Source organism: Sylvia atricapilla, chromosome 2, assembly GCF_009819655.1.
Source record: "Sylvia atricapilla isolate bSylAtr1 chromosome 2, bSylAtr1.pri, whole genome shotgun sequence".
Classification (NCBI taxonomy): domain Eukaryota; kingdom Metazoa; phylum Chordata; class Aves; order Passeriformes; family Sylviidae; genus Sylvia; species Sylvia atricapilla.
Window position 1 is genome coordinate 30629557 of NC_089141.1, and position 25069 is coordinate 30654625.

Consider the following 25069-nt stretch of genomic DNA (forward strand, 5'->3'; position numbering starts at 1 on the left):
CTCATAGTGCTTTATGGAGTACGTTTGAGATTTCAATATTTTCACTTCTATTTCTCTGTCTTGCCAAGCAGCTTGGTGGGTTGGACTGGCGAGTTGTGTTCTGCCTTACACTGTAACCTTTTAATCCTCCATCAGTCCTACACAAGCAAACAGATGCATATGAAACTTTCGGCACCACTCAGAATGAAGTCAGGTTATGCAATCAGAATTACTGATATATCTGACCCTGTCTAACTTTTAGGATATTTTTGGTCAAGTAGGATTGTTTTCTCCTATTCTACCCTCCTTGATGGTGCAATTTTAGGTAAGGAGTGCAACATCACAGTATTTCCTTCTTGGAATGTATAAGGCAATCTCCTTGCTATCCTTCATGCTGTTCTTTGAGGTCTTCTGATGAAAGCTGCTAAAATAAGCACCATGTATTATTCATATATTAATTTGCTCTGGCATATTGGTTTCGGGAAACTTCATATAAGTGCACTAGGAAATCAGCATCAAAGAAAGACAGTTACACACAATGAATGCACTAAGCAATGGAGCAGGCCAGGCTTGACCCAGCTCTGAAAAGAAAATAAAAAACATAGAAAGGCTGTAATCTCCTGATGATCAAGAAGAAAAAAAAAAAAAAAAAAAAAAAAAAAAAAAAAAAAAAAAAAAAAAAAAAAAAAAAAAAAAAAAAAAAGAGAGCCCTCTAATAGATTTTCTATGTCTTTTGGGACAGTCTTGTGTAGCTTAGTAGTGAATTAAACCTTATTCATAGAATTTTGTAGTGTAGTCCAGAATATGGATAGAGACTGTACAGTTAAGGAAATGGTGGTCCTGGAAAAAACTATGTGATCCCTGAATTCTTTGGCTTTTAGCCTGAATTTTTTCAGGGCAGCTTATTAAGGAATGTAAGATGCTGCTGTTCCCTCTCAGTCTTCAGAATATCTAGAACAGGATATTCAAAAACTGATCCCTCCAAAGTTCCACATCACTTCTGAGGTTGTGGAACAAACTATCAGCAGAAGAATTTTTAAAAAACTTGTCCCTATTCATTCTCTAGAAGTTTTCCTTAGAACTACTTTTTTAAGAGTTTTATATATACACATAAATGTAGGGATGATACTGTTATTGGAGATTTCCTCATTTTTTCTACATCCCTTTGGAAAACTGTTTTCATATATGCTTGTAAAATGAAACACTCTGAATTCTAGGGTAAAAGCAGAATTTTGCCACATAGCACCAAGATATTCCTGAAAACTTTATGGCATAATTACTTATAATGAACCTTGAAGCTTAAACTCTCGATTCCATAAACAAAGGCAGTATATGTGCACTGAGGGAAGACAATTCATGGTAATTTTGTCAGCAAAATTGTTGCAGTAAAGGCCTAAGCAACACTTCATCTATCTGTCACTTGTCTTGAAAGGGCAGATTACTTTTTCCTCAATCTTGGCACATCCAATTAAAGTAGAGTTACAAGGCAGGCAGGTGTAAAGTGCAAGCCAGCACTTGTTCACATTAGCAATTATCAATGGAAAAAATACATAAGTGCTGAGGCTTGGCACAACAGTTACCCTGGCAACTGTTCATGCTCAGAACCTCAGCAGAGACTAACATGACAGTTTGACATCTTCCCCACAAAAAAAAAAAAAAAAAAAAAAAAAAAAGATTGTGATTGCACTCTCTATTTCTCTCTCCTTTTTCCCTTTGCCTCTTTTTGTTCTGTTTTTCCAAAGCTCTTGGCAGTGACCCTGTCTTGTTTAACTCCACTGGAACATGTCCCAGAGAGGGCTCCCCTATATCTTGCCAATCTTTAGAGCATCCTCTCTGAACACCAAGTATTAAAGTTTACCTGGCCAAGCCTGATGTCCAGGAAGGAGGGATAGGGTGTTGGAAAAGCTGTATTATGCCACTGACACAAGATTCTCAATAGAAATTTGTTGGCCAAGACAAGTTCCTCCAATGCTGGGAAAAAAAAGAGGATAAGAAGAAAGGTCCACAAATTGTACCATAGGAGGTTTAGATTAGATACATGAAAAATCTCTTCAGGGAAAGAGTTGTGAGGTTTTTGAACAGCCTTCTCAGGGAGGTTATGTGGTCCACCACCCCTGGAGGTGTTCAAAAGACACGTGGGTGCTTTGGGATATGGCTTAGTGGTGAACATGATGGTGGTGCCATCTTGATGGCTGGATTTGATGATCACAAAAGTTTTTCCAACCTTAAAAATTTATGATTCTAGGAATGTCATGCTTGTTTTTGTCGTCATATTCTTGAATACCCATACACACTACTTGTCTATAGCAACTTGCCTTAAGATCCTGACCTTCCTGACTTATTCCTGACCTTGCAACTAGTTCCCTTTTTTATTTTCTACCTTCTTAAAATATGAGAAAAATCAATCAACAACAGACTACATGCATTTTGTGTACACGGGAAAAATCCCCTTCCTCCTTAATTCCACTGAGGAACTCAGCCTGAGCAAGCTCTGCACAAAGTACAGTGTCAGACCATTCCCAATTGCTCAGCCATTGAGGTCGAAAAAGCTTGAAGACTCAGCATTCTTCTGGATTAGGTTCTGTTCTGTGGGACACTTGTGGACTAAGTTATCTGAACTAATTGACTGTTAGCTCACAGTTCCTTTTTTTTCTATTTGACATTTTATATGTCAAATGGAATTAAAGAGTGAGATGAGTACATAAAATTTTTGTTAATTAATGGCTATTTCAATTCCAGTTTACCTGATTCTTTTTGCTACGATTTACAAGCTATTTCTGATTGGTTTGTTTGTTTGTTGGTTTGGTTTGGTTTGTTTTAATGTCCCATTTTAAGGAAGTTTTTAACATCTATTCTTTTCCTTCAGTCTTATTTTGTCTTTAATTTTGGTCACATCTTTCAATGTTCAAAAGTTAAATATTAAATATCTGCATCTCATTTGATTTTATTTTCAGTGATTTATTTGTTCCCTCTTTCTCCCTTGACGTGTGTCATTCATGTCTTTCAGCTCATCATATTCTTATTAATTGTCATCTAAATGGAGAACAGTGGAAGGACTGAGAAGAATTTCCCTTTTTTTTTAGGGTGAAGATAAGAGAAAAAATATTTGGGAAGACTGGTAATACAGTAACAGGTTTCCCAGTGAAAGTTGATAGTCTGGTCTTTACTCTTAAATTCTAGACAAACAGAACACATGCACTGAAAGATATGCAGAAAATCAAAGTAAACATCTCACACTGTTTACAAGAAAATTCTGCATTTGCTTATTATTGCACACACTGTAGCCCTAGACTACAGATTTCAAAAGAGTAGGTTTTGGCTGTGGAATAATAACATTGACCTGAAAATTCAAGATGTGAAGCCAAATCTTACTGCCTGTGTTCCTGTGATCTTTTCCCATGGGCAAACAGAATCTGTGGTGTAATTTTTATTCTGTCAGCAGGATGAAGGAATAATAAATAAAAGTAATAAACTTTTTACAATATTAAACAATCTTTCATGGCTATTCAATCTGACGATTTTGACCAGCATTAAATTTACTGGAATGCTTCTAATCATGAACAAGAAACAAAGTCATATATCCTCTGATACAGTTACATTGATTCAAAGAGTGAACAAATAAACACTATCACTGCGTTCATATTCTGGGACTAACAGAAACTTGCTCCTTTCCCTGCTATTCTGTGGGCTGCATTGCAATTTCTTCTGCAACAACATAATTTAATTTAAAAATCATGATGCTATAAGTACTTGAGAAGCACTTAAAGCCATTCAGTCAGAGAAAGGTCATGTTAACATAAATATTGAAAAGAATGATAATTAGGCAAGAAAAACAGCAAAACACATTAAAGAGAAATGAGGCAATTTTTAAATGTTAACATCTCAATTCAGAAATGTTTACATTACATGTAATGGTTCCATTTTCAATGAACATTCCACTAAAAAAATATTGCTGAGCAAAATTATGAAAGAGAATTACAACCATAAATGACATTGTATCCATTTTATCATCTTGAGAGAAAATGAATTGTCTGAATCTTGTTAAACACAACAGAATTCAAATCATCCAAGCATGACTCACAGCAGAATGAGGCAAAGTAGTCTCTTACTAAGAGAAAAGTAGTCAATTTTTTATGATAGCTCATGATTTAAAATCCTGACTATTTGAAGGAGTTGCAAAATATTTCTTCCTATGAATTATCCAGTACATATTGAGCTGAGTAAAAGAAAGAATGTCTCAGCAATGTTGGCAATTTCATGCCCTGAAATATATTGTGGTTGCTCCCTACAGTATTGTTTTCCATGTAACCCCACCTTGAGATCAAGAAACTTGGACTAAGTGACACATTTAAAACTCCCAAACAGGATAAGCTGATGTTTCACTGTAACTTTAACTTACAGTATGTGCTTTCAAGTTTAGTTTTGAGGCATGGTTTATCTCGACTTGAAACATTATATAAAACCTTAAGTCTTTTATCAAAAGCTTCCTGGTAATAAATATATTGAGTCAATTTTTCTTTTCACTTGCAGGTGTTGCCATTTGAATATGCTAATTGTAGAAGAAACGTTAGAGTAAAAAAGTTAAAATTTCCTCCCAGAAAACTGTGAGCCAGTGTCCACTCAGGTTTGTTATCTACATAGATGCCACACCTAGAGTATAGAATGTCATGGTATTGCTACAGGAGCATGATACAGCTCCCAAAGCAAGGTCATCGCAATACAGATAGCAGGGATGAAAAACTAAACGTCTAGGCAGAGACACAGAGTATTAGAGACATGCACTTATAATTTAACTTTGGGTGAGGTTTTTTTTTAATTTTTTTTTTTTTATTCTCATTGCATTTACCACAGCATAAAGCCTTGCAGTTTAACTGGCACAATTATCAGGTCAAGGAATTATTTCTGAGTTTATTTGGTTTTGAGTCAAATGGGAGGGAGGAATGGTAAAACAGAAGTTAGATATTAGGAAAAAGGGTTTAAGACATTGTGAAAAGGAACAAATTTAACTAAGAATTTCATCTTTAATTGCTACCTCCTACACCCTTCTTTAAAATGCAAATTAATCTACTTAAGTGAAATTTCTTTAAAAGGGCTATCACATGAAATCAGCTTTATTTGAGGAGACCTGAGAGAGCTTAGAGCTATACCTGTAGATAAAATATCACGACAAAAATGTGTTCCTGTGGTTTTCATTTTCAGAGGTGAGGTTATTTTCCCTTCATGCAGCACATTTACCAACCATGTAAATGTCAGCAGAAGTTAGTGTGACATCACAACAGCGGCATGAGAAAGTTGCCTTGGCATTGTTGTAAACACCAAGATTCTGATTCTAGCAAGAAAAATTATGGGCACCATAAAGTTCAGCTAACCATTACACTTATTACTTTTGTCTCTAGGCTGTTACCTGCAAATTTTATATATTTAAAAATTAGGACATACAGTAGGTGCACAAATGTGCAATAGTCTTATGAAGCAGCAACAGCAGAAGCAGCAGAAGCCATAGCAGAACTGTGGCTATATTTTTCTTCTCCTTGGTACAAATATAGCTTCTTACCCAGCATTACTCATTAGGACTACTGTTGGGCTATTTTCAAGATACCTAAAGGCAGAACTGCTGTGTTTTCTGTAAATACACTCTTTACAAAATAAAACCTGACTTTTGATCTAGACCAGTAGTCTCATGATGAAATATCTACCTACAGAAAGTTTAGCAAAAATATACTTCCAGAAAAGAAACTTCATCCTAAATTTCTCAGCTTTACTGGTATTTTGAAACAGTGTGGAAAGTGTGTCAGTGGGAAAACTGAGAAAAGGACAGATTAATAGAAAACAATGTGAAAAACAGGAGTGTCTATACATTCTTCTTTGATAGCCAATGCAGAGAGCACAAAAACCCTTTGCTGGTCTTCATTTGGGATTTTTGGAAAAGCCTCAGGGGAAGATGCTGCAGACCCCTAAGCAATTTTTAGTCTGGTGTTGTGTTTTCCTTTTAAAAATTTCTCCCAGCAGTTTCACCCAGAGCTCTCTGATGCAGTTGAAGCCTTTGCTTCTAACTATATTCAATGAGGGCAAAGAGAATGTTTTACTCCTTGTCTCTTTGAAGTCTTTTCTGCATATTTGGAGATGATTATCCTGTTTTCCTTCAGTCTTTTGGTCTCTAGACTAAACAGTCTCAGCTCTTTTAGGGATTATTCTCATTTCATAATGTCTGCTTGCCATTTTTGGAATTTGAACAAACTCAACATATGTATAGCAATATTAGGTTGACCAAACAGAGTCTTTAAAATGTAAATATGTTGTACACAGTAATATTTCTTGATTCTAGTGGAGGAAATTCCTGTTAGCTAATACTTATAAAAATAGCAAGGAACATATTGAGGGAGCTAACATGAGTAGCACTGGCCAGTGGTTTATCATATCAAACTAGTGAGTCATAATTATTTTTTTACTTAGCAGAGGTCAGCTCTTGGATGATATCAATGCTTAGCTCAAAATTATTTGATGACCAATACACACGTGATTCTCCAAAGGAAAAAAAGAGCTAATCCACATCTTGTTTCTGTATATTCTTGTGTTTCTGATGTAACAACCATTATGAAAACTCCTGAAGAGATTTTGCAAGTGGTGTCTAACTCCCTCCCAAGAGCTGGGCTGGAGTGATGACACGGACCCTAAAAACCTTAGCTTTTATGCTTATTTTAAAGTTAGAATGTGGGGGCTGCACAAGCCATTTGATATGGGGAAGCAGCCTTTATCCAGGGGGATTGACTACGCACACAACAACTTAAATCTGTGGAAATGAATCAACTGAGTCAGCTGCCGATGACTGCAAAAATGGCCTGGATGTCATTTACAGTTACCTTTTTAAAGGGGAGCTTGAAATTGGGAGAATTATAGCAAAACTGTCATTGCGGAGAGATCGACTGTCTGGAATTCGAAATGCAAACTTATTATCCCTTATGCAGAAGGAAGATAAGTAGGGGAAAAAAATTAACAGCCATAAGAGTTCTCTCCAAGCTGCAGTTTCATCTTATTTATTGTTGCTATTTATTTATATATATATGTATTTAAAAGCTTAAATGATTTGTTAGCTATACATCAAGCTAACCCCTATAAAGGCATGTTTTATTGCTGCTGCTACAGCTTTTAATATTGTTTATTATTATTCTCTTAGTGCCTAGAAACTAGAGCTATGCTTTAAAGCCCCATTGTACAAGCCTCTGTATGAGCATGCAACAAAACAACAAATGCCACCTCAGAGGGCTTACAACACAGGATTTTGAAAGCATGGAGCATAGGAGCAGATAGGCATCAGGAGGGATAGGTGAGGTGGCAAGGTAATGTAAACGTCAGCATGCTTACTTGAAGAAGCAAGCTTTGCAGCAGAGATAGATAGGTGTGTTGTTGCAGAATAGAGGGAGAGGTCTTTAACTTCCTCTGTTTATTTGTGCCAGCCTCTGCCTGGCTCTTCATGGGCTCCTCACTGCTGCTGTTTAGAGCCAGTGATGGAAAGAAGGCCAATGATTTCCAATAGGTTCTGTGTTTACCTAACACTATTGGGGAGACTTTTGCACAGCTGGAGGGAAACAATTATACAAATAGCTTAGATTAAAATTACCAGCATCTCTGTTGAGCTATGAGTATTTATTCCCTAGAAAAACAACAACAGAAACAAAAAAACAAATCAACAAAAATATATCGAAAACCATTAGCAAAGGAATATAAAGGCTTCACAGCCTTAAAAGATCAAAGGAAAAAGAAAGAAGAAAGTGGTACCTAGCCGGTTAACCAGTGCAGATTGGAAAAACAGACAATCCAGCTGAAATAAATCATAGAGAATCTGCTCTGTTTTTTTCACGCCGTGGAAGTTCTAGCCTGAATTCTTCCTTCAAGTTTGTCAGGACTAAAGAAGAGATGATTTATTAGGTACTCTTGACCTGTCTGAGTCTTTGAAAGTTAGAAACAGCATCCTGGTACCCAGTGACTTTCACAGAAATGTACATTCCCTCTTTTATAATTTCTGGTGTAATGTCCAGTCCTATTGCAAATTTATTGATTGTTGTTCACTGTTCTATTCAAAAGGATTTTGAATACATGTCTGTGCATGTTCTGGATTCATCTCCTACCTCAATAAGCCTTTCCAGGGCTGGAGATCAGCTGAAGTGGTTTCTTAATTAGTTGGTGAACAGGAAAACATAACAAGTACTGGTAAATTGTGATCTCAGCAGGGGCCCCCATCTATGCATTTAATCAACTTCATCACTCCTCTCACCTCTCTTCAGGCCGCAGTAAGGGTTTTGATTGAACAAAATAACAAAACAGTTATAGAAGTGCCACTTAATTAGAGAAGTTTGGGTGCCCCTGCTTTGGTTTTGTTCAAGGCCACCTTGAACTGGGCTTTGAGCAGCCTGGTCTAGTGGAAGGTGTTCCTGCCCATGGCAGGAAGGCTGGAACTAACATAATTTTTAATGTCTTTTTCTTCCAAAGTTATTCTATGATTCTGTGATTTAATTATGCCCATCATATGCTTAATTTTACGATCTGCAGTTAAGGTCATCTCTTCAGTGAGAAAGGAGGCAACAAGAAACAACAGGTCAATGAGATCCAAGTAGGGCACAATTAAACTTTAAAAGTGTTTTCTATGATTTTGAAGGTTAGTATTTGCACTTGGCTGAATAGCACAAACTTTGGATACAATCAGTATGTTTTGATTTGAACATTTTTTTCCCAGAAAATATTTAGATATCATTCTCTTTAAAGTATGCTGAAAGTGGCTGGGATTTTCTATCCTACTTATCATGTTTCCTCTAGAAGTCAAAAGTGCAGGAGCCTTCCAGACTTCATTTTTATCATATAGAAGCTTACCATGTTGAAATATGTACTTTTGCATGTTTGTGGAGCTGAGGTAGTTAAAAAGACACACTGAATATTTCTATATCTTTTTTTTGTGTAAGTCAAAAGACCTCATGGAAACTGGAGATATCAGATATCCCAAATTAGGTGTTCACATGCAGTGTTCACATGCAACATTTATATAGAATTAATATAGGTTGGAAGGGGCCTTAAAGACCATCTGGTTCCAGATGAAGAAAAGGTGTTAAACCCTCATTCCCTGGAGATCAAGACTATACACTCTGTGGACTTGGTATTCATCTCCTAAAGCACAGTCCAAACTGTGTGAACAAGATAACACCCTGGAGTCCTTGGCAGTCATCTTATGAGCTGTGACTTGGGCAACTAGTAGAGATGTTCTGGGCTATCCCACCTGGTCTCAAGCAGCCATTCCAGAAAGGTGAAGATCTCTCATGTATCTGTGATAGGCAGATGATTTCAGTATCAGAAATTATAATGATTCCTGCACTTAGACACATGAATTGTATCTTGTTGCTTGCAATGACTGTCGCTTCATTTGCTGAAATTACAAATACCTAGCATACAGATAGACACTTGTCTATACTGTAGGTAGATAACAGACACCTGGAAGTAGTTAGCTAAATCCAAAGCCACACTAGGAGATAAGCATAAACTGCTTTAGTTTATCATTATTCCACTTGGGAGAAAAGAACAGCTGTTTATCTGCTGAACAGTTGAACAACAATTAAAATTAAGTAATATCACAGAATTCCAATATATATCAGTTTAACGCAAAAAAGCAGATAGACTTGGGTAATGCAGTATTATCACAGCACCACTGCTAACCTGAGACATTTACAATTAAACCAGAACCTGAATCCCTACACCTGGTCCAGAGACAAAAAAAAAAAAAAAAAAAAAAAAAATCATCCAAAGTCAAATGAAGATAATGCTATTGACCACTAAAAGAGAAATTGTTAGATGCTCCCTAGAGATATAGTAGCTTGGACTGACCCAACTGTGTCCTTGAAAATAACTGACTTTGCAGCAGAAGATGATAAAAAACAAACAAACAAAAACCCCAAACTGTTTGTGACGAAGACAGGATTAAATTCCTTGAACTCTCCACCAATCAAAGCTTTTTCCCCTAATGAATGTCCAAGCTTCTCTGAAAATGCATCTTTGTAGAGCAGCTATGCCCATACCAGTATTTTTTTTTCTTTTCATTGTGAAGTTGAATTATGCTAAATTATAGAATAAAGGAAAATAGATAAGAAAGAGACTGCTGACTACTAGCTTAGGTTAGAAAACTGATATTTAGAAGGTGGGAAGGTGAATCTTACTCCATATTGAGATATGGATTTCTTTACTCAGAGCATCTAATTTAGGACTAGATCCCCACTTCGATGGATAATGAGCATGCTAGCACCTTAGAAGACTTGGGAATCTGCTCCTTCATGCTGCAGTTCATTCTCTGTTCAGTGTGGATATTCTGGATGTCTTATGGATGCCACATAAGACTGTCTTTACCTCATAACAGTATCGTAATTGCTAAATGCAAGTCTCTTAAATGATAAAGATTAATGTAATGGAGAATACCATGGTACATTGGCTGGGCGATGTCACGAATTAATATGAAAATCAATGCAAATGTCATAATAGAGTATGTTTTAACCTGAAACATTGTTTGACTTCTGCAGGTTATGGTAGGAGACAGAAAGACGCTGTAAGTCTTTATTCTCATGATCTCAGTCTTTCTTTGCACATTCTGTTTCATTACTGTAAAAGCTCAGGAGCAATTTTGAATTGACTTCACTTTAAGTCCTCTGCATAGGTAATCAGTGAAATTGATGTCAGTTTTGCTACTGTTTTTCCTTACCTTAGTTCTGGGCCATCTACCGTTTTTCTAGCATCTGAAGGAGACTGGAAGGAAAAGAATATTTCATCTTCTGTATCTTCTGTATAACTACACAGCTTTAGCAGTGCAGTTCCTTTATCTACTCCTTTCACTCCTCCATATCCTAGTGAGGCATACAAATGTTTGTCAAAGGGTTCTCCTATTTTCTTGGCTACTTCTCTTGGAATTATGAAGTCTAACACATTTGAGATTCTGTACTTCAACATTTTTCAGTTGTTTTGATGACTTTGTGACCTGATCTTAGTAAATAGATCTCTTTACTGTTCTCTTCCTGTTCAAACCCTCCCCCCCCAACTAAAATCAGTCTGTCTCTCAAACCATAGAATAGTTTCTATTGAAAAAGACCTCTAAGATCATCATTTCCATCTGTTAACCATGTTCACCAATAAACTGTGTCCCCAGGTACAATTTCCGTACACCTTTAGCACACTTTCAGGTATGGTGATATCACCGCTTCCCTGGACAACCTGTTCCAATGCCTGACCACCCTCTCAGTGAAGACGTTTCTCTTAATATAAGTGACAATACTTGAGGTAATTTCTTCTCGTAAGCAGAGACTGACCCAACACATTGGTGCAATAAGATGTGCCACCCTAACCTGTCCCTCATTTGAGATAAGTGGTGGAGATTCTCAGTGACATCAAGGTGAGTTTTATTGTGTCCTTCAGAGGTAGGGCAGAACAGCACGTTGCAGCATTTGGCTAATAAGAGATGACGTCTCATAGATATTCCATTCTTCTACTTTCCAGATCTGGGAATATACACTGTGTTCTGCTGTGTTTTGTACTTATTCACTTGGGTGGACTGTACTGGAGAAAGCCTTAAGTGAAGCTCATTACAGAAGAAATCTATATTCTTTCCTATATCATTATTTTAATATCTGGAAATCATTCAACACAGACATCCTAAAAGCTGGCACACAAGTCTGTGCATTTTTTGACCATCCCATGACACAGTGTTCACAAAATGACTGAAACTATACAAGTTAGAAATTCTATGTTTTCTATTTTAGCTGATTACTAGTCATAAATCAGTTCCACTCATGTATTTTCTTGAAATATGTTTCTGGGAATGATTTCAACAAAAAGACAACAATCCTGCATATAGATAAAAAGCCCATACACACACACACACAAGGAGAAGGAGAAGAGGAAAAACATACAACAAAAAAATCCCAATTGAAATACACTTGCCAACATTGCTCTCCAAAAAAAAATATTATATTCCCTTTTAAATTTGCCCTGGAAAGTGTAGGACCTGAGCCTGATAGACCCAGTTCAATTCTCAGCCCTTCCATTTTCATTATATGTGACAGGGTTGTAAGATTTAATCACTATTCTCCTTTGGGAAGGTATTTTTTTAAAGAAATGTCCCAGAGGGAGGTAAATGCAGGGTTGTGATACACGGTAAGAATAAGAAGCACAGCAAATTGAGGTAGAAAAAAGTACAGTCTTCTGTGATAATTTTCTTTCTCCTTTCTTCCAGCCAGCACAGCAATCCAAACTTGGAGAAGTTTTAAATTTAACAACTTTCATACTTTATTTTCAAGATTTGTTTCTGTGAATGGCAGAGCTCACAAAGATTTCATTTCTTGCAGATTTCATTTTGTGATGCACCTGTTTTCCAAGAAAGTCATCTAACTGCTGCCAGGTGAGCTTTCCTTTCTGCTCTCCAGGGAACCTTCATAGAAGAGAAGTTTCCCTAATGCCTTGGCAGTGGGAAAATCTTCATTTGATGTTCATGACCTACTAGGCACCAAAAATTTCACTCTGAGATCAGTGAGGTGCATGCTCCCTGCTATCTGCTAGAGTGTGGATTGGGACTGATGGTCTTATTATCATTAGAGCAAACTGTCTCAGAGATCGGGGGGAACTGGAATAACTGGAGAAGTCGGTGTAGTTGTTGATGTTTATTTTGTCTTCTTGAGTTTCTGCTGCTTACTTCTGTCTGGTTAAATGTGCATTTAATACATATATTTCAGTTAACAGGAGGAGATGCATGACCCCTTCAAAGAGAATTTTTCTGTAGGATTTAAAAATAACAATTAGCTGAACATGTCCACCCTATGAAATCCCCAACAGAAACTGAGCAGAGGAGAAAGGATGTCTCTTCTCAGAAGACAAGCAGGGAAAAGGCAGAAAGTCAAGAGAAAGATGAGGATACACCACCAGTGGACATAAGGAAGGATTGTAGTGATTGTAATGAAACAGAGCTGAAATTATTTTCCATCAAACTACATGCACAGCTTGTGGAGTTGAAAAACTGGCACCCATCTTTCCACCTCCTTTTCCTCCCACTTGCTGATGTCACTTTGCTGCTGGAAGCAGACACAGGTAGCAGGGCTGAAGCTGATTTCTGATTTCTTGGTCAATCCTTTTGATTCTTGTTGCCATAGGTCTAACACATGTTCCCTTTCTTCAAGTTTTTCTACTACCTCAGCAAGTGCTCTTCTGAAAAATTTGCAAGTGTATTTCACTACTAGAATTTACAAATGTATTTAACTACCAGCTTAACATAATTTCCTTATTCTTTTAATAAATCTGCAGTGTTACTCCAGCTTTCTGATTGGAGAATTCTTCAGAAATTTGCTTGAATTTTTTTCATTACAATTTTTCATTCTGTAAATTTAGAGTAATTTTTTTCTAAAGTGCTTTTCAGTAATGGAGCAGCAAATGAGAATTTATTTCCCTTTCCAAAAGTAATTAATAAACAAAGAGAAGATATTGCTTTCCTCCTAAATCAATAGATTAATAGAATGTTCTCTTCCTGACAGCTATAAAAGAAATGTGAATTAATGCAGTGCTAGTTCTCAGAAAGTAAAATAAAACTGTTACTGTCACTTGATCTAACACTACATGTGCAATACAGACCTGGGCCAACTCCTGGACTCTCTAGAGGACAACAATACTTGCTGTGGCAACAAAGGTGGCTTTGTTTTCTAGAGATTAAGTGATACATCACTGTATGAACTGTGTTTGCTAATAAATTGACTTAATTGGTCAATTCAGAAAAAAACATCTTATACTGTCTGTGGTTCAATTGATGGAAACAGATGTTGAGGTGAAGAAAAACAGACAAGCAACATACTGTTTGGGGGACGTGGAGCTCTTTAGTGTGTTTGCTGTGATGCCAAGTGAAGTGCATGGCAGAGGATGTGCAGAACAGGATTGAGGGCATGAGGAGCATAAGGACAAAACCAGTTGAGGATGAAAGCAGAAAACAGAATTAGATTTTAGGTATTCATTGACCACACTTGGATGTTAAATTTCACTGGAAAGAGACTTCGAAAGGTGAAAAAAAAAAGTGTTTTAGCAGAAAATCTACTGTCATAGCACTGAGAGGTGTTAAAGGGCAAGGAGCAGAGTGTACAATCTTAAAAGTCAAAATTGGAGTCTTGAAGCAATAACAGAAGGCAATCATTAGTAAAAAATTAGGGACAGTACTAAAGAGAGTCTAAAAACTATCTGCATATCATATGAACTAGAAAATAGGACCATAAAGTGAAGAAAAAAGCATAAAGAAACAATTAATTGTGTCAATAATAAAGAAGAATATCAAATAATAAAATTATATCAACAAAGTGTTGCTTTGAAAGCTTTTGGACTTTTTTCTTTCTTTTGAAACTCACTATATAGAGTAGGAATAATTTGCATGCTCAGGTAATCAAAAACGTTCCTTGGCAGAGTAGCTAAGAGCTTGGTATAAATTAATTATCAAAACTTGACAAAGGGACAAAGACCATGCAGACAGGGCAAAAAAATGCTGTAATCAGTATGCAACTGCTACAAAGGCTGGAATACAGTTAGGGCACAAAACGAGAAAGAGTCAGATTCCCTTTTGATGTGAGTGTAAAGCAGAAAAGCAAAGCAAAAGTTCTGCAGTTTAGATTTTTGTTTTTTGAAAGGCTAAATGCTTCAAAATCTTCTTGAATTCCATTGTAGGAATACTGTCAATAGGAGTAGATACGTTTCATTAAATAAACAGCAGATATAATTTTCCACTATGTTTTAACCTGTTCTCATGACATACTTAAATACAAAGTAAAATTAGAGAAGTGACAAACCCATCCCACCCCTCACCAAACAACAAACCAAAAAACGCCCCAAACCAAAAAAAAACCCAAATGTTTTTTGAAGTAGAAAACTCTAAGCACTCCAGTGCAGTCAAACTGAAACCTCTGCACTTGCCAATGCACCCCTCAGTCTGTGCACAGCCCTTGCCCTCAGCTTTCATCATCCTGTGCTCATTTCAGAGCAAAACATCAAAGGCAATAGGATTTCTCCTTGAACAGCCTGAAGCAGCTCCTCGCTCACCTCTCAGTGTCCCTAACCCTACCCAGAGGCATGAAACCTTCTCTTGTTGTGCAATCAGGAACTTACAGAACTAGTCAAAGGTTCTGCACCGGTTCCCTGATGTATGGATCTCTTTGAGCCTCAGCCTCAAATAGCTTCTTGTTTCTCATAACCTTATTTGGGGGGCAGATCTGAATTCCACAGTAGAAAATGATGCTAAAATGGAATGTGGGATAATGTGGGTGAAGACCAACGAACCAAGGTTGCTTGGTTGACTGCCCCAACCAAAAGCAGCAAAAATTATGTGGTTTTCTATTAAAAAATTGTGTCATGTAAAAAACCTAGGAAAAAACCAACCCAACAAAAAAAGGGCAAACAAAGGGCAGATTATATTTAGGGACCACAATATCTATCGGAGATTTAGTGGTTCTACTACAGTAGTTCAATTACAATAGCAATTCAATACCAATTTCCTGATAAGCCCAAACTTTAACCATAAACACATAATCAATTACTTCAACTTACACCCAAAGATGAGAAGAATTTCTAAGAGGACAGAATATAGGGGCAAAATTCAAGTCAAAATACTCCATTTTAGAGAACCCAAATTACAATGAAACAATGAAATATGTACAACTGCTGTGCCCATCCTGTCCTGCCTGAGGGAACTATGGAGAGATTTCTCTCCAAAATGCCAATGAAAAAGATTGATCACTGTGCACTTGGGAGAAAAATATACAAAATAAATCACCAGGAAGGTGCAATCAAGGCAGCCAGGGCTGTGATGCTATGGGTGCTGCTCTCAGCATCACTTACTCTGCAGCCACACAAACTCCCTGATGCCATTAACTGTGTGTCTCCAGACTGCTGGACCAGCAACACTGGAACCAGGCTGGAGACAAGCACGAGATGGGCAGCAGAAACTGATGCAGTTTTTTTTCCCCCAAAAGAAACAGAAGGAAATAATTTGACAGAAACCTGAAAATAATCTCTGTGTAAAGACAGTGACCACAGAAGTTGCAACTAATATGCTTTCTGTGTGTTCTTTCCATTACCATGTGATTTGTTTAAATCTGCTCAGGATATTTCCAGGTCTCCACTGGAATTAGGATACCCCGGGTTAGGAAAGCACATAAAGGGTGACCAGCTTACAACAGAATAAAACCAGGCTATTGGTGAGGAGATGGTCAGCAGAGGTGGAAGGATACAGCAGTGTCCATATCTGTGTATATATGGAGGAAAAATACTTAAAAAACGTTTTGGCAACTGGCATGTGGCAATAGTGACTGCAAATATTACAGAAAAGGGAATTTTAAATATCAAAAAATTGCAAGAAATTCTCACTGATTAGAAGACATGATCAGCTGGATGCTAAGCAATAATAAAGTGTGGAACATGTTTTGTTTTATACTTTTGGCAGTATGTTCCTCTGTTTCCATTTTAATGAGGATCTTCATATGTTCATGCCTAAATTGACTCACCATTTTTTCCCCCTCCTACCTAAAATTCTACTGAGTTTGCAACCATGAGCAGAAGATTTAATTTTGTTTACTCTCAGCTCTCAGAGTACCAGTAATTAGCCACAACCAGGAATGGTACAATTGAGATAACTACTTCTTTGTGTATTTTTATTTGTCCCTTTTATCAGGCTATTATTCTCCAAAGGTTTAGGACATCATGACAATAATAAAAAGTTCATTCATAGGCCATGGGAAAAAGTGATCTTCCAGACCCTACAATCAATAAGAAGGAGGAACCCTCCCACTCCTAAGATCACGCATATCATGCTACCTACAGGATCCTCTGCCCACTTCTTCAAAGCAGCCATCTACCAAGGAGGGCTGAAAACCCATTTCTCAGTGCAAGTAAACAGCTTCCAGCACTGCAGAGCAGGATATAGAAGCTGTAACTTATAGAATTTGATATTGAAGTTAGGAAAGAATATTCCTTTTTGATTGTTTTAGGAATGTTTGTATTAAGAAGACTAATTTTGTTTTTACCATATCATTTAATAAGGATGAGATCAGCCTTGCAATTTCTGTCAGAAAAATGTGTTTTTGTTTTGTCATGCAGCAAATACAAGCTCTGTTCCTATGCTGTCTTCTGTACTTTATACATCAAAAAAAGCCGCAGCCCAGTGGAACTAACATGGTTCCACCACAATGGACTTAGATATAAGGAAAATGTCCAAAAATTCTGTTCTTCATGCAGCCTCTGCTTGTGCAGCCATTGGCTCTAGTGATGGCACTCGTGAGGGAAGGTGATTTTGCTCGGCTGTTTCAAACATTACAGCATTTTGTCATCTGAGATGGGTAATGGAAGAAATCTGATATTTCTACACCGCATTTGGTGCAAGAGAAACAATGATTGTATTAGTTTGATCCACAGATCTCAACTAATGCACAGATACTAACTAAAGAAGCTATGGCACACCCAGATAAAGTATGTTTGAACTTCAATACCGTTACAAATGGGACACGAACAACTCAAACACATTATGCTTAGCACAACATTTTCCTGCTTAATTAAAAGGGAACAAAGGAAAAACATGGTAACCATTATTGCTATGCAGTAATAGCTTGTTAGCTTAAAGTAAAGGATTGCTTTCAATGTGTGTGCTTTATTGCTTAGGAGCAAAATCCTGACCAATGTAAGACTGTGCTTAATTTTAAGTATGTCTTATTAATTCAGATACTTCATTCCTGTAGTGAACAGGAGTTAATGTTGCTTTACTAAAGCATTTTGTCTATCTGCCAAATAATGCTACACCTAGTTAGTATGGAGGTAAAAAAAAATCAACCACAAAATTCCATTAATTTTCTTCAGGTGTCTCAATTTCATTTACAGTGTAATTTTTCTCAGTGATGATGCTGCAGAAATAATGCCTTGGTTGGCTGGTTTGTTGCACATCTCACTGCCCTGTTCCATCTCTCCCTGCTTTTGTCCTGATTTACTGTTTTTGGGGTTATCACGCTGCAATTACTGAATCCTTCTGCACTGGATAGCTGGAAAAAAATGCAAAACTGCCCTGTAAAGAATGACTGGTGTTAAATTTCTTTCTGCAGAGACAGAGATAAAATCTGGCATGTGAGGCATCTTAGCTGGGAATGACTGTTCTAACTTCATTAAGCTATGAATACTGGATTCAGATGGGAAATGATGCCTCTTTAAGGGAACTTATAATCACTAACACAGCTTTTTCCCTAAAGGAAAATTTGTATGACAAATAGCTTGCAAGATAAGTGAGGTATTTCTATGGTAATTCTATGTTGTCCTCCACCATCCAAAGGCAAGTGCAGGTAACAAGAAGGGAGATGAAACACAAGTCTGACATTTCAACACATTATTAGCTACGTGCAGGACATGCAAAATATCCTCAAAATACAAAAAGCCCCTGCTTGGAAATACGGCCTGAATGCTGCTGCTGAGCTATGCCTTACATTTTAAAATCGCTTCCCTCTCTTGCTGTGTTATTGCCATTTCCAGTTAAAGGCACTTTATGCTAAAGCATCAATTTTTCTGTTTCTCTTCCCTGCCAATCACTTTTTTCTCACAGCAGTTAACATCTGTTTCCTGTCTGCATTGCGTTTTTTAAAAAAACTGGTTGTGAGTTTGGACAGTATTCCCAGTGCAGATATCCTTTCCCATCTCAAACATGGTGGAAAATCGACTCTGATTCAGAGGGTCAGATTTCTCTATTATGATAAGAAAAATGCAAATTCCAGACATAACCATGGCTGAACTTCAAGTGCATTTTGTTTTCCCAGTGTTTTTCCTGTGTTACATGAATTTCAGCTCATCTGATTCCAATAAAATTATTTTGGGCTTAGACTATCTCAAAGGAAAGGAGTAATTAATGCAAAAGAAAAAAAAATGAATTGAGATACTTTGACACCTCTGTGGTCACATCTTAGAATCTTTTCTAGATACTTAGTAATCAAATGTTTTATTAAAATTATATACTGCCTTGAATCAAGTGAAAACTAAATATAGTATTCCAAAACTGGCATATATACACAGAGTTTGGCCATAGGTTTTTTTCTCTGTGTTCAAGAGAAACAAAATCTGCATAATTTCTTCACTTTTTTTGTTTACTCCAGCTATTATATTCTTTTAAATAGGCAGTTCCAGTATGTTACTTGGAAATCTAAAGTTAGAAGAAAACTTTTAACTCTTTTTTAGTGCCTTTTTCTCTTCCTTTCTCACAAGCGTATGGACAGATGCATAAGATATCTCAGATGTGCAAGTAGTCAGGCTAGTTATGAAAATGAAATTAATATTATACATATGATGACTGTATAGCATATATGATTAATAAACTTATTAAAATAAATAATAATTAAATATGTATAATGAATCAACTTAATCTATAAAAAGAATGTAAAAATTCATAGTAGAAAATTATTCTAGGGCAAATTAAAATCTTCCTTCCTCCTCCTTGAACAAAGTTTTGTCATTTAAGTGTTGTAATTTCTCAGCTTTTGGATGCTGCCAGAGTCAGGTAAATGCACAAACACCATATTAGTTCTAGACCAGAAATATATTCTAGCATCTCACCTGAATATTTCTCTTTTGATTACTAAGTTACACACATGTTCTTTCAGCATGTGACCCATATTATATTTTCCTTAGGATATTAAGACTACTTTCTCCATGCTTATACAATTACCTATGGATTTTTTTTTCTCATCTATGAAAGAAGAAAAATGGTTAAATAACTGGTGTGGTCTCCTCTAACACTAAGAAGTTGGATCATATCTTCATAATTTGTAGAAATAAACTATGTATCATTCAGTTTAAAATAAACTGACCCAAACCCCAGGGCTTCTTTGCTCGGGAGATTGGATCAGAAGAGTGATCTAGCTAAGGCAAAATGCTAACAGGAATTTTGAGATCAAAACTTGTATTGCTGAATAATGGTACCCTGGTACCAAACAACTCTGTCTGGCTTGAGTCCACACTGCTCAGGAGTAGCTCCCTCCAGATGAGACCTTTTTTTGTGTGGATGTGATTGGAGCACAGCAGAGGCCTGGGAGAAAGCCAGCACCTTTTCCAAAAGGAGTAAGGTCCAGCCTTTCCCCCTGTCTTTTTGTATAGTGGTTCAGAGGTAGCCTTCTACAGTGGTTCCTTCCAGTGTGCAAATCCCAGAGATCCAAAAAAAAAAAAAAAAAAAAAAACCAAAACCAAAAGGAGAATTGGCCTCTGTACCTCTCAAGTTGCACTCAAGTTGCCAGAGACTCCTAAATGATCTGGTTGCAGCACTGCCAGACAAGGAACTGGAAAGAACTCTTGACTCAGTAACAGAGAATGTGTGATTTATATACAACCTAATCCAATATTAACAAAAATGCGATCTTGGCAGTTTGAAAACTGAGGGGAAAAGAGGGAAAAGGTGAAAAGAGTGGAGTATCTGTCGATCAAAAGCACAAGAGGTGAACAGTCAAGGCAGATGTTGTGGTATGTGAGAGATGTGACAAAGATTTTTCAGAACAACTCAGGACTTCAGAACTTCTACAGATTGAAGTTGAAAAAATAACTACCTAAAAATGTTACAGATGCCTGTGAGGAAAATAGAGAAGAAAACAAGAGAAAGCAGGTCCATTACACCAGAAAAATATACTATTTCCATGTTGTACATGTGACTGGGAAAGGGCTTCAGGCTCTTGCTTCACAGCACTTCTGTCCACCACTAAACTGACTGCTGACAGCTGGTTTTTTGTCCCATATGACCCTGAGCAGGTAGCATGATTTGGACTGTGCTTATATTAAAATGAGATTTCCCTTCCTAAAGCTTCTGTTTAGGCTTTAACTCAGGTTGTTTCATATTCAAATGTTTTCAGTGAGCTTTTGCCTCTGTGGCTTACTTATTTCTTGGGACAGTTCCCTTAAGAAACAGGCTTGTGGAGACTTAGAAGGTGTGAAACGAAAGGTTGGTGTTGGGCACAGACATACAAGTTCAGAGCAAATCCAATAAACCTTATTTTCTATAAACCTGTGTCTTGGCAGTTGAAATAACACACCACCTTGGCAGTTGAAATAACAGAAGACAAAAGGAAAGCTTTGACATGGTAAAAGCTGTTGGTGGTTAGGTTTTTTTTCTGGTTGTTGTTTTGTCTTTTTTTTTTTTTTTTTTTTTTTAAATACAGCATTATGTGTGCATTTTTTCAATTATAGCATGATTAGGAGATACTTTCATTGCAAATTATCCAGCAGCTTGGATAAAATATTTGACTTTTCAAGAGATGAGCCAGTCAGATCATTAAGCTTAGACTGAACTCCAGACTGCAGGTACCTAAATTTGGGTGTCTCAATATGCCTACAGGAGAAAGGGGTAGCTAATTTCTCATTACACTCAGTGGTAACCAACACAATGAAAGGAGCCTAGAGAATTGCTCATCTCGCTCTAATACAGATGCATTCAGCTAGGCTCCACTGACTGCATTAACTAGCTCCCAATTAGCTAGAAAACTGAATTAGGTGTCTAGTTCAACACCTGCTCCTAGATGTCTACAATCCAGAGCTAAATCCCGGGCCAACAGTGTGATGCTGCAATTAAAGCGACATAAATGTACTGATATTTGATCAGTGAGATCATCCAGTTCTTGCAAAACAAGAGAAGAGATTTCAAATTATTACAAGGTCTACCACTGCTATAATAACTGAAATAGGACTGGTCTGCATTTAACCTAGTAGGAATAATAAGTGCTTAATTAAGGCTTAAACAAATCTTATCATCTGTACAATTGACACATTGAGAGGATAATGAAGATTATGGTCCACAATGCCAGATAGAAATTATTGGGAAACTTTAAAGAAAAAAGATTCCCTAACATAGTCCTTGCTTTGGGGGTAAAACAACACTCACAATGCCCTGCAAAACCATCAATAATGGATGGAGAATGGAGGTCATATATGTATTTATATATATGTACAGTGTTGTATATGACCTCTTTAATTATTAGAAGATTTGTAATTATTCATTAAAGTACTTATTGCTTCATTTAACATTCCTTGGAGCTCTTCTATGCTTCTAGAAAAAAATTTTGGGCTTTCCTTTGCCTTCCTCCTAATCTGTACATCAGTCAGCATTTTCTGATTATGGTATCCATGGCAAAAGAAGATTTAGCATTTCTGATCTTTGTTTAAGTAGGTGATATATTTCTAAAGGCCAAGAGTGAAAGCATGACAATTTCCATAGTTACATGTTTTTTGTTTAGAGCAAATGTTAGTATATACATTTGCAATGTAATATTGTGGAAGAATGAAGCTGGGATTGTGCATTTGCTCATTCTGGACAGATACAGCTCTTTAGTTTTCAGTTTCTCTTTTTTATTGTCAGTGGCTGAAGTACAAAACAGGACAATAATCCTGACCAGTTTAGAACAGAAAAATAGAGAGAGAAACATACAGTGTGGAATGAAGAGAATTATCTAGTATACATTTCTGTTACAATTTAGGCTTTCAGTGACAGAGAAAAAAACAGCACAGTCCTGGAATAAAATATCAAAATCAAAGAATGTAAGCTATAAATTGTCCTTCGACTAATTATAGTCTGGAAGGCTTTTAATGGTATTTTAAAATCTTGATCAAAACTACTAAAATCACTCTGGATTTTTCACTTTTAAATTGCAGTTAATGTGTTCCTATAAAAATTGATTATTTTCTAGGGAGCTAAGATAAATAATGAAAATAAGACCAAACAAAGAATGCAAAAGGGATCACACAGACAATCAGCAGCATTTTTAGTGCAAATTCTGTTTTGTTTTTCTTAGCTTGTGGACAAAATTAATGTATCTATGGGGAAGGAAGGAACAAGGAAAAAAGGAAGGGAGGGAGGAAGGTACATCTATACCTCCTCCACACTGGTGACAGGATTTTACAGGTAAATTCCAACTGCTCTCATTCTGGTCATGGCAGACCAAAAGCAGACACCTGGAGGTCACTTACTTGGAAAATGGCTGCAGGTTCATAATGAAGATGTAATCCAGAACATGGTCGCCATAAAGTATTGTGGTTTTTTCCAGATCAATATACCAAGTATCCAAAGTTAAAAGGAAACAAAGTACCAGAACTGCAATTTGGTGTAAATGAAGAGCTGATAGGGAGAGACACAAGAGGAATTTGATAATCATGACTGTGAATTCAGAGTGATTCAATCCCAGAATTCAGAATGATTTCATGGGGGCAGCATAAGAACATGAGAGTGTGATATCATGGTAATTTCTGGCTCAAGACTGCTTAAAAAGCAAGAATAAGTAAGGTGAGGCCTCCCAGTTTGGATTACATACCAACAGAGAACCAAAGAATGGTTTGGATTGTAAGAGATCTTAAAGATCATCTGGTTCCAATCCCATACCATGGATACCTTCTATCAGACCAGGCTGCTCCAAGCCAATTCCAGCCTGGACTTGAACACTTCCAGGGAAGAGTCACCTACATCTTCTCTGGGCAACCCTGCCATTGCCTCACCACCCTCAGTGAAGAATTTCTTCATAATATCTAGTCCAATCCTACTCTCAGTTTAAAGCCCTTCTTCCTTGCCCTATTGCCACACTCCCTATAGAGGAAAAAAATGTTCATCATCAAGAATATAAGAAACTCCCTCAAGGAATCATTTTTACTTTAAAACAAAAGTGTTGGATTTCATTTCTGAGTTTAGATCAAGCTTTGACAATAGAAAAGTGCAGAAAAGAAACTGTCACAGGCTGCATAAATAGCCAGTGAAGTGGGGTGTAGGTAGGGAGGATCAATACTCTCTGCTTCATTGGCTACAAAGCTGCCAGTCACAGTCATGGCCCTCCTGGGAAGATGGTAGTGCTGAGGTGCTTGCAATGGGACATGAATGTCTTCTTATATGAATGTTCATATTGACATTATATATGCATATGTATTCTATGATATTAAATATTTTGTGTAATATAGATCTATATTAAATATAGCAGTCCTTGTACTAAGATGAATGGCACTGCTATTTTTTTATAAGCTCCTTTACTTCACAGAGGAGATAATGATTGCCAGTCACCAAATGCACTGAAGTGCTTCATAGAGCAAGGAACACCACAGCAGCAACAGGTGAGATCAGTCCTCGTCTGAGCACTGCCCAGCTCAAGCCAGACTGATGCACATCCCCTATTACACAAAGAAATCAAACTGGCTGCTCACCTCATTTTATAGATTACATTTCTCCAGACTGTAAGACAGTCTGAGAAATCAAAGGGAGGAAAAAATGCAGAATCCTGAATATTGTTATTTCTGTGTCACTTTGCACAGTGCTGTCTCATTTTAAAATTTGCAACAATTCCTGTTATTGCTGTATTTCATGCAACTACCCCTTTCTGCTCTATTAGAGCATATTTCTCTGTTATACAGCTGTCTAAAATCTGCTTCTGCTTTAAAGACAGATGCAAACAGCTGTTTAATGAACCTGTCATTTCCTTATCTTCTCCATTTCTGCAGGCTGATTATTTCTAAGTGCTGAACTGTCTTTTAGAGACAATTCTTGTAGGAAGAATAAGTCACATTTTCTTCTGATTTCTAATATTTATGTCAACTTGGGGAAAATATCTTTTCAACATTAAATCTCTAGAACTAAAAAAAAAAACAAAGCGAGGGAATAAGTTGATGTATTAGACATTAAATCTGATGTGATGTTTTACAAGTTTGATCTCACAAGGAGCATGTTGTCAAAGGAAATTCTACAGCTTGTTCACATGCTTGTGAACTGAATGCCATTTTATTGCTTGATGGAAGTAATTTAGAATAATATGTTAAAATGCCATATATCATAGGTAAGCACTTTTCTCTGAGACCTACTGCATGCAGTCTAGACTGATTTTTAAAATACTGTCAGTTACTGCTTTAGTCTAGTATTCCTCAATTTGACACATTTTGAATGGCAGATTGAGAATAAGAGTGAAATACACTTAAATGTGAAGATAAAGGAAGAGCAGAAAAAAAAAAAAAAAAGAATGTAATTGTAGTGCGATTCAGGATCTAAAAATTATTCAGGTCTAAAAATTTGCAATCA

The 25069-nt window shown here is 36.8% G+C and overlaps 1 long non-coding RNA gene across 1 annotated transcript in view; it reads right to left on the minus strand.

Annotated features, from left to right (window-relative positions):
• Nucleotides 1-593: 593 nt before the first annotated feature.
• Nucleotides 594-25069, minus strand: part of LOC136374045 (uncharacterized) — a 692060-nt gene continuing 667584 nt past the window's right edge. Inside the window, exon 2 of the long non-coding RNA XR_010745802.1 lies at nt 594-691. This is a non-coding gene — a long non-coding RNA (uncharacterized lncRNA). The remainder of the gene's footprint in view (nt 692-25069) is intronic.